This window comes from Staurois parvus, unplaced genomic scaffold, assembly GCF_062004578.1.
Source record: "Staurois parvus isolate SC_StPar_1 unplaced genomic scaffold, SC_StPar_1.0 ptg001133l, whole genome shotgun sequence".
NCBI classification, from domain to species: domain Eukaryota; kingdom Metazoa; phylum Chordata; class Amphibia; order Anura; family Ranidae; genus Staurois; species Staurois parvus.
This window is the reverse complement of record NW_028318929.1, coordinates 2895971-2912524: the sequence shown is the minus strand read 5'-3', so window position 1 is coordinate 2912524 and position 16554 is coordinate 2895971.

Below are 16554 nucleotides of genomic sequence, written 5' to 3'. Positions count from 1 at the left end.
ATAGCTACATAGTTAGTCTGGCTGAAAAAAGACAAAAGGCCATCCAGTTCAACTATAGAAAAAAAAGTTATAATCCTATACCCACAGTTGATCCAGAGGAAGGCGAAAAAATTTTTTATTGCTAACATTTTGCCTCCATTAGGAAGATTCTCTCTCTCTCCCAAAACTGAGAGTAAGAGAAAATCCAGAATTTTGAGTTGTCACTAGCACAGGAATAGAGGCGACACCGGTTCCAAAGACAATTAGTTTTCTAGATATTTCTTTTCACTTCCTGTTGCTTCTCCAGGGCATCAAGTGAAGTGAAATCTCCCCAGCGAAATGCACACAGCACTAAATAAACTGACAGGGCTTTTTAACTCTATACTACTCTATCCAAAACAAAAAAAAATCTATAAATATACACTGATCACCTGGAAATATGTACAGTAGTAAAAGAGTAAGCGTTAAAAAAATTGAATTACTTTATTTTTTCCTTTAACAAGATAGAGGAAGCATAGTCTGCAACACATTGAATGAATGGAAATAATTAGGTTGCAAAATGACCATAGTCTTACAGTAAACTAACTTTTGAAAGTGTAGGAAGAGCAGAGCCCACATGTGATGAGCAATTATGTTGTATAAAGCTCCCAACTGTCATTTGGAGGGACAGGCCCTCTTATGTCAGACAAATGTCTCTCTTTCTGATCTGATCAATATACCAAATTAATATGGTATTAAAGTGGAAAATTACTTTATAACAAATGACGATAAAAAGAGTGGGGACATTTCATATTGTGCGGAATTGTCTTCACAATGTTTGGCTCTGTATCTGAGAGCTTCCCTGAAATAAAAAACATAATGAAGAAAAAAAAAAGTTAGTTTTTGACAAAGAAGTGACTTTTCACCAAACAGTCTAATCTTTTCCATTTCTAAATACTTGGGAAGTTTGCAAATAAGGCCATTAGGATGTACAGTACATAATCCAGTGTACACACACAAAGCAAACTTAGTGCAATATTCAGCACTATAAAATCATTACAGAAGACACAAGGGAGCACCCTGTAATTGAAATAAAAAAGGTTCCATTTAGCAGCCCCGGTGAACTTGGCTATAACTCTAAGGTTTATTTGCATACATAAATATGTTTTTAGACATTTTTAAAAGGACTATACAGATTTCTTTGCTACTTTGTTTTAATGAAAATCCTTTTTCTTTTACTATAGTCTGACAATATGCAATATATATGTATATAAATATATATATATATATATATATACATACAATATATATATATATATATACTGTATATATATATGAAATCTGCCTTTTTGTCCTGATAAAGGGCTCATTACCCAAAAAACTGTCACAAATACTTTTTTGACCTTTTATTAAATTTCATATGCTGAAACCCATCCTTTGGACTTTTTCACACATACACGCACATAATCATGTAGCCCATGGCATTTAAAAACAATGTACAATTGCCTTACTCAAACTCTCCAACGACCTGCTAACCGCCAAAGCTAATGGCCATTATTCAGTGCTCCTACTCCTTGACCTCTCTGCGGCCTTCGACACAGTCGACCACCCCCTCCTCCTCAAAAAAGTACACTCCCTCGGCCTCAGAGATTCTGCTCTCTCCTGGCTCTCATCCTACCTGTCACAACGCTCTTTCAGTGTTACCTATAATGCTACCACCTCCCCCTCAATCCCCCTCTCTGTTGGGGTCCCTCAAGGCTCTGTCCTCGGGCCCCTTCTCTTCTCCATCTACACCTCCTCCCTTGGCCAACTCATACAGTCTCACGGCTTCAACTACCACCTCTATGCCGACGACACACAAATCTATCTCTCAACCCCCCACCTCACCCCCTCGGTCTCCGCCTGAATCACACACCTACTGAGCGACATATCAGACTGGATGTCGCTCCACTTCCTTAAACTGAACCTCTCCAAAACTGAGTTTCTTGTCTTCCCCCCAGCCCGGACACCACCCCCCATTGACTTCTCCATCACATCCAACAACGCCACCATCAAACTCGCCCCGCAGGCCAGAGTACTTGGTGTCATTCTGGACTCCAACCTATCCTTCCAGCCCCAAGTCCAATCTTTAACAAACTCGTGCAGACTCCACCTCCGCAACATCGCCAAAATCCGCACGTTCCTAACTCCAGAAAGCACTAAACAGCTCATCCACTCCCTCATCATATCACGACTCGACTACTGCAACTCCCTCCTCACTGAAAACCCATCTCTTCAGGGAAGCCTACCCCACCCCCTGCTAACTTGCCGATCTCCTCCACTCTTCCTACCACTCCATCCCCCACAGCTATCTCCTCCTGTGCTACCATCCCCTCCCTCCTAGATTGTAAGCTCGAAAGAGCAGGGCCCTCGAACCCCTCGTGTATCACATTGTATTGTTATTGTTCTGTCACATGTTCTTTGTAATGTACAGCGCTGAGCGAACTATTGGTGCTTTATAAATACTGTATAATAATAATAATAATAATAATAATTGGTACTAAGGGTCCAAAGTGTGCCAAGCAAATATCCCCCACACCACTACACCGCCAGCCTGAACCGTTGATACAAGGCAGAGTGGATCCACGTTTTCATGTTTACACCAAATTCTGATCCTATCACCTGAATGCCACATCTGAAATCGAGACTCATCAGACAAGAAAATGTTTTTCCAATCTTCTGTTTTCCAATTTTGGCAAGCCTGTGCCTCCGTTTTCTGTTCTTAGCTGACAGGAGTCGTACCTGAAGTGGTCTTCTGCTGCTGTAGCTCATCTGCTTCAAAGTTCGACATGTTGTGCATTCAGAGATGGTATTCTGCATACCTTGGTTGTAACAAGCAAGTAGTTATTTGAGCTACTGTTACCTTTCTATCATCTCAAACCAGTCTGCCCATTCTCCTCTGACCTCTGACATCAACAAGGCATTTTCCTCCACACAACTACCACTTTTTGATCCTGTCTTCTCTGATCCTCCCCTTCTTCCACATTCCCCATTTCATCTCCTGATAGAACACAGCCTTGGGGACACTCTGCACGTGCTCAGTTTGGTGTGGATTGCTAGAGAGTTTTTTCTTCTTTGAGAGGGTGCATGTGATTACACAGGGCCAATCAGCACTGTTCAGACAGAAGGTCAAGGGTTATGCAGCCTCATAGGACAGTCAGAGCAGAATGAAAACTCCTCCTACAAGTTTTAACCAGTACTCTTCTGACGATAAAAAGTATTTTGCAGTTTATATATACTAAAATAATTGCATTCCCAAGTTCTGTGTACTGTGGGAAACCAGATATAGTGAATTCAGGGTCCAGGGTTTAGTGACACTTTAATTTCCACCTGCAAAAGTATACTGTACTGTAAGGGCTGTGAAAATGTGAAACCCTCTTCTACAGGAACTGCATTTTACAAAATGTGAAAATGCTGAAGACCTCACTGGACTGACTGGATGAGTCACTGGTTGTAGGTCTGTGATTGTGTGGGTGGCCAGATGTCCCTCCAGTAGGTTGTGCCTAATGGTGGATAATGGCGGTAAACCCTCTTAGGTTTTGGACTGCTGCCCTTCTGGTACGGCCTTAAGGTAGACATTTTGGGAGAAAAGACTCTGCCTTCTTCAGGGCTATTGAACAAGCACGAGCGTAGTAGAAGAGGAAGTGTAGGGTTGTTCTATGCTTCTGATCTTGCGCATTTTTTTGGAATGTTTCTATACGATAGCTGTACACATTAAACAAAAATGTAACATTATGTTCACGTATGATAAAAATTTTCTAGCTTGCACCGTTGATATTTGTTGTCCGAAAAGTCAGAACTGGCAGTCAAAAGCACTATACCAATGATCATATAATTGGCAGATCGTTTCTCATACCAAAATTTTCATATGATTTTCTTATCACGTGTACGGGCCATTAGCGTTGTTGGAATTTTTGGACTATGACCGATGACAGACTTCTGGGAAGACCAAGATATCAGATTACCCCAACTGTTGGCACCACTCGGAGTTGGATTTCAGTGACCTCTTAAGAAGATCTCTCAATGTAAAGCAATCCAAACTCCCAGGAAGTAAAAAAGAAATATATTTAACATAAAATGATATGATCTCATATCTTGCTTCAGCAATTACACATCTAACTGTTGGTTTCAAAATGAGTTGCACACTCGTAACTGTCAGCCTGACTGAGCTTAATATGCTTTGCACTGTGGACCTGTGTTTCTCCAGATGTCGGTGAATTACGGCTCCCAGGGGTGCCTCTGATGGTTGGGGTCTTTTCAAAATTTAGTCTTGTCCTTACTTGCTCTTCCGCAAAACCTGTTATGCAACATTGTTGATCATTAACCAAGCAACTGCAAGAACAATAAACCAGAGAAAAAATAAGCTGACCACGTTTATATTTGAAAATTTACCAAAATACGCAAAATACTCATGCCAGTTAGTGGTACATTAAAGAGAGCCTTCCCTTTCCCCAAGCATTTTAACATTTTAACGGTATTATCAAAATATATGCTACAGTATATTAGCTGATTTAACGAGACACCCTCACTTTCAAGGCAAATTGACAGTGTCTGCATACCCCAGCCTTCCTCCCAGGTTTATATACTTACTGAGCTGTGGTCCTCTGCCACCTCCGCAACTGTCTAAGTTCTGATGTTTGCTGGAGTCAAGGCTCAGACATGGGTGAGGCATCATGGGTTCCCCTACATGGCAGCATTTGGGTCTGGTGATTGGCCACTCAGTGTACTGTGGCATTGGAGAGGTAACGTTTTCTCTCAAAGCCGCAAGTCCTACTGCATTATCAAGAACACTGTTGGTGCAAGGAGGCGGTGTAGGAATATTGCTTGTTAAGTATATCTGCCAGAGACTTTATCTAGGTTACTTTACCCTTAATGGGCAAAGCGCCAGTGTCTCTTTAAATACACTTCTTTCTGCAAAATGTGCAGCCTAAGCAGTGTTGTTAACAATATGCAAATTTAGACTTTTAGAAAAAGTCATCAGGTACGCCATTATCTCAATCTCTAACCACTCTCCTTAGTTACTAATGTATGCAGAGATCGGTGAATTATTCCTGCTACACAATATTAGTGATGTTTCAGTGAGCTGTGATTGACACCTTCTCTATGCTATGTGAGGGACAACATGATGACATCTATTAAGGGTATCTCTGGGCGTAGACTCAAGCTTAGATTTTATTCAATGGATATGCACTGGTGAAGTGTTGACTTTATATATAGAAGACATTTCTGTAAACATCGGCAAACCAAAGAGTTACTTTAAAACCAATTGAACTTTCAATGTAAGGGCTCAGTCACACCAGCCCCATTGGGCTGTGTTTGGCAGTTTTGCCCAATGCAGTCCCAATGGATAGACAAAGCAATTTGTCTTATATCCCATTGTTATAGTTTACACCAATGTGCTGTATTGGTGTGAAAAGGTAAAGGCCAAGAGGTACAAACAGCAAGGAATGTGATTTTTGCTAAATGCAGAGCTGTAGGTTTGAATCATGCTCACCATGTTGTGGTAAGACGCAGTAAAACATGCATCTCACCATACATGCATTAAGGCAATTTGATAGGGTGACCAGGTGACCAAAAACTTAGAGTGAGTAAGTGGGTGGTAAAAGGCAGCTGTACTTACTCCCAGGCTTATAGATACCATTTCACCTCTCATTGATGCTGTGCATTAGTGGTACCCAGCTTAATTCCATGTGGCCGAGGTGTCACGAAGATGTGCAGGGTGTCATGCAGATGTTCAGCCCAAACCCAGTCAAGTACACAGATGTTGGTCCTAGAACTCTTCTCCTGATCCTCCTGGTTACCCCATCTTTAGCCCCTTCCTGCCTGGAGTACTCACATACAAAGGTCTATGTTTCACATGAGGGGGTTTTGTCACGTACCTGATGGGAGACTGGAATGATGAGGTCGGCCTCACTTGTGTCACTAGCCCTGACCCCACTGGAGTTGGAACAGAGGGAGTCTAGGGACCAGGGGAACAAGAGCGCCAGTGGTTGTTGTTTACAGCTCTTGCAGATGATGACCTTGGAAGGCTGATGATCCTCTGATTCAGGCACAGTAGTAGCAAGCAGAGCAGGTTTTGTAGATTGCCAGGCGTGCACCAGAGCAAGGCAGGTAGTGAGGTCAAGAGACAGGAGCAGTGTCATGGGATAGCCAGGGTCATCAACAGTCAGGCAGCACGGTACAGAATCAGAAGGAAAAGCCAAGGTCAGAAGCAGAGCCGAAGTCAGGAACTAGTATCAGAAGATCAATCAGTCAGGTCAGGAACAAGTCGGGTCGGTAACAAAGGAATCGCACAGGAACAAGCAAGACATGGGGGAGCTGAAGACCAGTCAGCACTCAACATCGGCAGAGACACTCTTTAAATAGGCTGTCTGGCGCCAATCTTTGCCGTGCGTGTGCACGTGCGTGATTGCGAATTTCTGCATGCATGCGCACAACCGGCACTTCTTCTCTGGGTATTCCTATGCGCATGCGCATTTCTGATCGCGATTCGTCTAGCCAGAAATCCCTTACAGGTTTACTCTCATTTTCAGGTAGGGAACTCTTTTTCCTGCGTCACCACCCACTTCAGAACTGACCAGGCTTGCATCAGTAGAGCACACATCTCTTCTCCCCAGGAGTTAGCTGTACTTAACACATCATTCCCTGTAGATTATCACTCAGAGGCTCCTTGTTGCTTAAGTGGTCTTTTACCTCAGATGACAAACAAAACATTAAAATTATGGATACACATATTCTAAATCATGGCTCACAACTGGTTCTCCAATATATCAGCATTGTTTAGTTAGCATTGTGGTACTCGAACACTGCTCCATAAATCTGCATTAGGTATCACTCTACAGAATGCCAGCTGCCACTTCCACAAAGGGGAGAGCACACAAGAAATGCTCTCTGGGACCTCTCCACTTAGAAGACCACAGAGACCGGACCAGCAAACCTGGTTACCCCCACCTTATAAAGGGGCACCCTGTGACACCACTCCACAATAGGAGAAGAAAGCATTAAAGGGAAATTCTACCTGCCAACATAGCTGCAGCCCCTACCAATACCTAGTCTATTATCCCTTAGAGGCCCTAAGACTACCAAGACCTTCCTGAAGCACCCTTTAGTCCCAGATGACCTTTATGGGGACTGGGACACTCCTAATAAGCTTTTCACTCTCCCCAAACTTTTGGAATCTCTTTACTCATTAAATGAATCTTTTATTAAGAAACGGGCTTCCCTGCTGTTGACTCAGTAATATCCTGTCTTAATATAGTGCTAACAATCCATGTAAAGGATGCACCTGTTTTTAAGAATCCCATTAATAAGCATTTGGAAATTCTTTATGAATCCTTGTAGTATTTTTTCTAGCTGGCCCTAGATTATAACCTATATTGGCTGCAATACTAGTCTGTCAAATTTAGGGGATTGGACTAGGGCCACGGAAATGAATCCTGTTTCCCTTCAAACCACTCCCCTGTTTATGGAATATTAGCACTCATGCCAACATCTCTAGGCTATTGTATTGACAGATTAGTAGACATCACTCATCACCTTGTCTATATGAGTCTTCTGTCAGTGCACATGCAAAGATCTCTTTGAATGAAATACTGGGCTGCAGAACATGCATGTAAAAAGTATTTGAGAAAAAGGGGGAAAAAAACCTGCGCAAAGCCCAATATCACATATATATATATATATATATACATATATATACACATACATATACACATACATACACACATACACCAGGGGCGGACTGACCATTTGGAAACTCGGCCACTGCCCGAGGGCCCGGGGTCAGTAGGGGGCCCCATGAGATGCCCCTGGTACCTTTTTCATAGGCTTTTTTGAGTTTGGGCAAGGACACAGGGGCCCCATGATCCCCTATTGCCTGGGGGCCCCATGAGTTGTCAGTCCGCCCCTGATATACACATGTTTATTTGTGCACTGTATAATTAATGATATATTATTTCTTGATCTTTGTATTATATGCACATTATTTGATAACACAATAGTTTGTACACAATATTATTTTCACATGGTTTGTTTTTAAGTGAACAGCGCACTTTCACATGTGTTGCCATGTAAAAAGTATTTCATCTCTTTGAAGCTGCTTGAGACACCCTTATCAAAGATGTCATTGGGGGTAATGTAGACATACTATATGCTGCAAGTCACAACAAAAGAAGCCTAGACCCCAGGAAGGGATGTCTCATATCCTGTCTGGGGCCAAGAAGAGTTCCTTTCATCACTCCCAGGCCTCAAACTCCAAAGCCAGATGCGCAGTTCAACGATAAACTTTGGGATTCCTAATTCCCTAAATTTGCTGACAAATCCTCTTTGGCATAGAGGGGTGCCCCTCTCTTTTTAAAAGTAGAGGGACATTTGTTAGCCTTTGCAGACACCTGGTCAGTCACCACCCCAGATGCTTAGGAATGGGATGTAGTTCCTAGGTTCTTCAAGCTAGAGTTCTACTCTCTGCCCCATCCCTGCTTCATGTCTACAAACTTACCTGTGTTTTCACACAGACTAGCAGATTTGTTTGCGGCTCTTGCAAATCTAGATTAAGGTGATATTGCTTTAATTCATATGGTGTAAAGGTTTGAGGGGTTCTACTCCAATGCTCCAATTACAGTACCAAAATCAAAATTTGCATGGAATTCACCAGAGTTTCATTTCCCCATCAAGAAGATATTCTGGCCTCGAAGGACATCAAGGATACATACTTGCTTGTCCCCATTTTTCTGGAACATCAATGCTTTCTTCATTTTGCTGTGGGCCCAGAGCCCTTTCAGTGAATGGACCTACCATTTGGCCTGTTCAACTTTGCTTGCCATGTTATGATCCTAGAACATCACCATTGTGGGATATCCAGATGGTCTCCTGTTGAGGGATCAGTTGGCACAGAGTCTAACATTTGCTTGCCCCTTAAATGCTGGACCTCATGGTGGGAGGATCTTCTGAACTCGATTCAGTTGGACAAAAGCACAGTAGTGGCGTACATCAACGATCAAGGGTAAAAAGAAATCTTGCCATTACAAGAGAGGTAAAAATAATTTTGTATTAGTCAGAACTTCATGTTCCAGCCTTGTCTACCATGTACATCCCAGGGGTGGACAACTGGCAGTCAGCCTTGCTCAGTTGTCATAGCCTGGACCTTGGTGAATGTAATAAACACCCTTAAATGTTCCAGGACCCATGTCACAGGTGGGGGATGCTGGATGTGGCCCTACTGGCCTCCAGTTTCAACAACAAACTAGATAGGTTTGTCTCCAGGTATAGAGATTCTCTGGTTGAAGCAGTGGATGCTTTGGCGACTCCAAGGGATCAGTGCAGCCTGATCTAGGCCTTTCCTCCCCTGAAACTCCATTGTTGTCTGCTCCATAGGATCGAGTTTGAGGGCATTCAAGTGATAAAGCTCCATGAGCTCTTCCAGACCATCAAGATCTTCTGTCCCAAGGGGAAGTTTACCATTCTGCTTCACAGTTGGTCTTTAATGGCATGGTTTCTGAAACTCAGGTCTTGAGGGAAAAGAGGGACAAGAGAATCTCTGAATTGGTACCATGATGTCTACTGCCCACAAGGTTCACCATTGCACATGGAAGATATGCAACAGTGAAAAATCTTTGATGTCAGAAAATATTCCATGGGACAAATCTTGACTATCTTGTAATCAGGCCTAAATCAGCATTTAGTACCACCGAGGGTCAAGCATAAGGGCTTGCGATCATGTTTCAAAAACTGATAGCTTTCTACTCTTTGAATACAATTTTTATGCAATCGGGTTGATTTACTAACACTGGAGCTTGTAAAATCTGGTGTAGCTGTGCATGGTAGCCAATCAGTATCAACAGGAGATTCCCCTTTATTGTCTGGACATGGTTTGTCCTTTTTTTTGAAAAGGCTAACTCAGACTTTGTCATTCATGGATGGTTCCTCCTACCATTTCTCACTGGCTCAAACAGATCATCATTCAAATCTGGTCTTAAGGCTCTTGTCATTTTGGTCAAGGCATGCTCTACTAGATTTATGAGTGTCTGTTGGGTATTTTGGCACCAGGCAACTGTTTCCCAGATTTATAAGATTGCCACCTGGTCTTGTGTTCACATGTGGATATTTAGGCCTCATCTTTTGCCATAGGGTCTATTAGGCAGCTCTCTGAGCTGCAGGTCGCCTTCAGTTTTACTGGCTCATTATATGGAACTGTTAGCATTTGTTGTTGTTTCTTACTCCTCAGTTTGACAGCTTAAACATTTCCCAGTTATCTCAGAATTTTATGTTTCTCAGTAAATAAGAGAAAAAATGTATTTATACATTAAATTGTAAAATCCATTTCATTGAGGGACACAGGTCCCACACCTCTATGATCAACTACCTGCATTTCTACATACTAAGGCTTACTGGGAGTGGGAGTAGTTATTCTGGTCTCAATCACTGTTTTATTTATTTTTTCCTCCTGCCGGCATCAATATAACCCAATTGTCTCTGAATTCTGTTCCCCTCAATTAATACTAAAAAGCGTATTTTCCCCTGCAGTACATTTATTGCCACTAGATATCCTCATTCTGATGGCCAGCATCATTCAAACCACTTTCTCTGAGCCCAGGCTGTCATAGATTCACCATCAGCCTCTAAATGGACAGTGAAAGGAAAAGCAGCACAAAGATATACTCATCCCTCTGTCACTCTGCTTTCTCTTCCGATCAGATTGCTGTTAATCAGCACATTAACAACCCTGTCGTTTGAGTATCATTGTCTTTCAGCGTGATTAAGTGATGTAAATACGTGTTTGCCAGCGTAGTGTGGAATACTTTAAATAAATTCTCTTCAAGCACTGAAGGAGGATAGATGGAAGAACTGACTGAACAACATAGGAAGAATGTAACAAACATTTTTTGTTTGGAAAATAGATTAAAAATGGTTTAAGGGAAAGTGACAGAAAGTGAAACTTTAATTGAAACAGAAACAGTGAAGCATCTTTAGTGAAAGTACTTCACTGATTGTTTCATGTGGTTTTATGTCTGAGTCCCTGAAAATCTCCAGCGCCCTTACTGTGCTCTGCCGTGGTATATTCCCCTGCAGTATTTCCCCACTATGTGTGAATGGGGAGGATAACCCACTCTCAGCAGCAAGGACACTTACTAGACAGATTCTGTTAGAGAAGTAGGAAGTTTATGAAAATTCTACTAATCATTTCTTGTTTCACCAAAGGTTTTCTATAATTAATCATTTATATGTTTCCTTCAGACTGCATTTTCTTGATGTAAGAGTTGTAAAGGTAATCGTTTGAACAAGGTTTAACCTCTTCTGGACTGTCCTATAGCAGAAATACTGCTACAGGGCAGCAAATCACGTATATATATACAGTGGGGATCGAAAGTTTGGGCACCCCAGCTAAAAATTTGTATTAATGTGCATAAAGAAGCCAAGGAAAGATGTAAAAATCTCCAAAAGGCATCAAATTACAGATTAGACATTCTTATAATATGTCAACAAAAGTTAGATTTTATTTCCATCATTTACACTTTCAAAATAACAGAAAACAAAAAAATGGCGTCTGCAAAAGTTTGGGCACCCTGCAGAATTTATAGCATGCACTGCCCCCTTTGCCAAGCTGAGACCTGCCAGTGTCATGGATTGTTCTCAATCATCGTCTGGGAAGACCAGGTGATGTCAATCTCAAAGGTTTTAAATGCCCAGACTCATCTGACCTTGCCCCAACAATCAGCACCATGGCTTCTTCTAAGCAGTTGTCTAGAAAACTGAAACTGAAAATAGTTGACGCTCACAAAGCTGGAGAAGGCTATAAGAAGATAGCAAAGCGTTTTCAGATATCAATATCCTCTGTTCGGAATGTAATTAAGAAATGGCAGTCATCAGGAACAGTGGAAGTTAAAGCAAGATCTGGAAGACCAAGAAAAATATCAGACAGAACAGCTCGCAGGTTTGTGAGAAAAACCAATTCAAAACCCACGTTTGACTGCACGATCCCTCCAGAAAGATCTGGCAGACACTGGAGTTGTGGTACACTATTCCACTATAAAGAGATACTTGTACAAATATGGTCTTCATGGGAGAGTCATCAGAAGAAAACCTCTTCTACGTCCTCACCACAAAAATCATCGTTTGAACTTTGCAAATGAACATATAGACAAACCTGATGCATTTTGGAAACAAGTTCTATGGACCGATGAGGTTAAAATTGAACTTTTTGGCCGGAATGAGCAAAGGTACGTTTGGAGAAGAAGGGGCACAGAATTTAATGAAAAGAACCTCTGTCCAACTGTTAAGCATGGGGTTGGATCAATCATGCTTTGGGGTTGTGTTACAGCCAGTGGCACAGGGAACATCTCACAAGTAGAAGGAAAAATGGATTCAATAAAATTTCAGCAAATTTTGGATGGTAACTTGATGCCATCTGTGAAAAAGCTGAAGTTAAAGAGAGGATGGCTTCTACAAATGGATAATGATCCTAAACACACCTCGAAATCCACGGGGGATTACATCAAGAGGCGTAAACTGAAGGTTTTGCCATGGCCTTCACAATCTCCTGACCTCAACATAATTGAAAATCTATGGATAGACCTTAAAAGAGCCGTGCGTGACAGACAGCCCAGAAATCTCAAAGAACTGGAAGACTTTTGTAAGGAAGAATGGGCAAAGATACCTCAAACAAGAATTGAAAGACTCTTGGCTGGCTACAAAAAGCATTTACAAGCTGTGATACTTGCCAAAGGGGGCAGTACAAGATATTAACTCTGCAGGGTGCCCAAACTTTTGCAGACGCCATTTTTTTGTTTTCTGTTATTTTGAAAGTGTAAATGATGTTAATAAAATCTAACTTTTGTTGACATATTATAAGAATGTCTAATCTGTAATTTGATGCCTTTTGGAGATTTTTCCATCTTTTCTTGGCTGCTTTCTGCACATTAATACAAATTTTTAGCTGGGGTGCCCAAACTTTCGATCCCCACTGTATATATATATATATATATATATATATGATTTTAATATATACAGTGGGGCAAAAAAGTATTTAGTCAGCCACCAATTGTGCCAAGTCTGGCACTGCAGGATCTGAGTCCCTGGCGGCGTAGTGTGTTACTGATGGTAGCCTTTGTTACATTCATCCCAGCTCTCTGAAGGTCATTCACTAGGTCCCCCCGTGTGGTCCTGGGATTTTTGCTCACCGTTCTTGTGATCATTTTGACCCCACGGGGTGAGATCTTGCGTGGAGCCCCAGATTGAGGGAGATTATCAGTGGTCATGTATGTCTTCCATTTTCTAATGATTGCTCCCACAGTTGATTTGTTCACACTAAGCTGCTTGCCTATTGCAGATTCAGTCTTCCCAGCCTGGTGCAGGTCTACAATTTTGTTTCTGGTGTCCTTCGACAGCTCTTTGGTCTTCACCATAGTGGAGTTTGGAGTGTGACTGTTTGAGGTTGTGGACAGGTGTCTTTTATACTGATAACAAGTTCAAACAGGTACCATTGATACAGGTAATGAGTGCAGGACAGAGGAGCCTCTTAAAGAAGAAGGTACAGGTCTGTGAGAGCCAGAAATCTTGCATGTTTGTAGGTGACCAAATACTTATTTTCCACCATAATTTGCAAATAAATTCTTTCCAAATCAGCCAATGTGATTGTCTGGATTTTTTTTCTCATTTTGTCTCTCATAGTTGAGGTCTACCTATGATGCCAATTACAGGCCTCTCTCATCTTTTTAAGTGGGAGAACTTGCACAATTGGTGGCTGACTAATACTTTTTTGTCCCACTGTATTTGTGATTTTGCACTTCCGAGTAGGAAGCGCGTGCAGGCCCCGAGTGTGCCCTATCCGCGCCACCATTCGCAGGAGTGGCAGAATGCAGCCAGAAAGAAGGAGAAGTTATTGCTTTTACATCCTTTATGGGTGTAAAAGCAATCAGTCTAAAACAAAAAATAAAATCTTCATCACCCCCCACAAGTAGTACAGTGTCAAGTTCACACTTGTTCGTCTTCCCCAACACAGCGCTAGGCAGAGTAGAGAGACAGTCTGTGGCGCATGCATGGAATAGCGGATCCTGAGGCTCCCCATCACACAGCTGCCTAATGAGTATATGAGCTGTGCCTTGGCCGCCTCTCCTACAAGGAGTCTCTCAGGTGTCCTCGACTGCTTCGGGCTCGAATGTCTGGCGCTTCTACTGGAGCCGGTGCCACTTGCACTTATTGGCGATAAGGGTCATACATTCACACCATAGTCATGGGCTCCTGATGGACAGGAGTGAAAACCTCGGTTCTGATAAAGCATTCCAAATGTTCTTCCTGTTTGCTTTTTGGCAAGTGTAGGTGACCATCGGATATTACAGCCATAAACAGGGGCGGACTAGCCATTTGGAAACTCGGGCACTGCCCGAGAGCCCGGGTCAGTAGGGGGCCCCATGTGATGCCCCTGGTACTTTTTTCATAGGCTTTTTTGAGTTTGGACAAGGACACAGGGGCCCCATGATCCCCTATTGCCCGAGGGCCCCATGATTTGTCAGTCCGCCCCTGGCCATAAAATATATCTAGCCATATATCCGAGAGGCTTCTACGGTGACACTCAAGGCTATCCCAAGGGAGACGACCACTGTTCAGGCTAATACCAAGAGGGGGAGAGTCTGTTACAAGCTGTCCAGCTCATCCATCCCATCCCATGAGGGGGACCTCTGGTTATTGATTATATGCGTATAGAAAGATACGCATCTGGTGAGTGCGTATTTTAACTACTTTTATCACCTCGCCACCTGGAACATGAAATCACTAACATCTCCTGTACTCATCACCCATCACAGACTGTCATCATTTTATATATACATATATTTTGAATACGATGATTTTATGTATGATTATATGTTCAGCTGGATTTTGGGCTGGAAATATTAATCTGCATTTGTTTTAACGCTGCACTCTCTTTTTAAGTATTTTGTGAGGTTTTATTCTGGTTACCTTTTCGTGCTTTTAGCTGCTATTTTATTATTAAGCGATCACTGATTATTCTGTTTTATTCAGTGCTAATTAAAAGCACTGACACTGTACTAATGGCACTGGGCAGGAAGGGGTTAACATTTGGGGTGATCAAAGGGTTAACCGTGTGCCAGGAAGTGTTTTTAGGCTCCACTCACATTAGTGTTTTTTTTTTGCTCAAAAGATGCTGGATAAAAACCGCGGAATAGCATTTTTTGTACCATTTAGCATAGAAAAAGTTGTTAGAAACGTTTAGTAGCCTTTAGAAGTTTTCTTTCTGCTGGAAAACCGTTCCAAAAAGCTCTACAAAAGCAATTTTTTTTCTGCTCCTAAACACTGAATCTCAAAAAATGCTTTAAGCCTAAAGTAGTGTGCATGGACACATAGGACAACACTATTTAGCTTTTTGGAGCAGAAAAAATGCTATTAATAGCTTCTAGGAGCTTTAACAATCGCTAGTGTAAAAGGAGCCTTACTGTGTACTGTGTGGTGTTTTACTAGGGCATGTGCTGGTTTTTATCTCCCTGCTTTACAGGGAGATAAAAACTGGCACATCTCCGCTGACAGGAGAGAGATCTGTGTTGTTTACATTCACAGATCTCTCTCCTGCCAGTTGCTTCACTGATCACTGGGTGCTGGCCATGAATCACTGACTGGAACTCAGTAATTGGCATGTACAAGAGCCAATGATAGAGCGGATAGGCAGGCACATGAGTGACCCCTACCTGGAAAAGCAGAGTCACATATATATATATATATATATATATATATATATATATGTGTGTGTGTGTGTGATTCTGCACAGAATGGCCACCCAGTAGCAGTAAAGATGCTATGGAGCGGAAAGCACTGGTGCAACCGATTAATATCCTATTGTGTTCTGCCAGCAGGGAGTCTTCCCTGCTGGCAAAACACGATGATTACTGCTGGCGGCTATAGTCTCCAGCATTAATTGCATGCAATAAAATCTGACAGGCTGGTTGCACTGAATTTGACAGATGAATTCAGACTTCAGTACAACCAGGCTGCCCATAGGTGGATCGAATTTTGGCTGTTCCCTGCTGAACTAGCCATGATTCAATGCATTTATGGCCTGCTTTAGATATTTATAAGCTGCTATTTTGTGAGGGATTCAATTAGGTCTCATTTACATTTGTATTGAGAGTATCTGTGGTGGATCACTAGACATTTGACAGACGGGTTGGAGCTGATATGTCTCCTCCTAAAAATCTGTTTTAACTAGTGGAAGCCCTCAGCACTGTGCCACCAACGCATCCATTACACACTGTTGCAAAGCTGTTTTAGCATGGTTCCATACATGTGAATGAATCTCATTTGGCAGCCTTTCTGCCTGCCAAATGTCACAGAATGTATAGTTTTCATTCTGCCATGGGGGATGTGTACATTAGGCTCAGCAGTTGGGGGGCAGTAAGACCGTAGCTCAACCACCTGTTTTTACCCCCCCTCCTCAGCTGCTCGTGTAAATGAGGTCTTAATACTTTTTTTCTCCATCTAGTCGGTTATCAAGAATGTCCACTTATGGAGTAGTTCTTCCTACAGTTCATTGGGGGTCATAGTCTGGGTCAT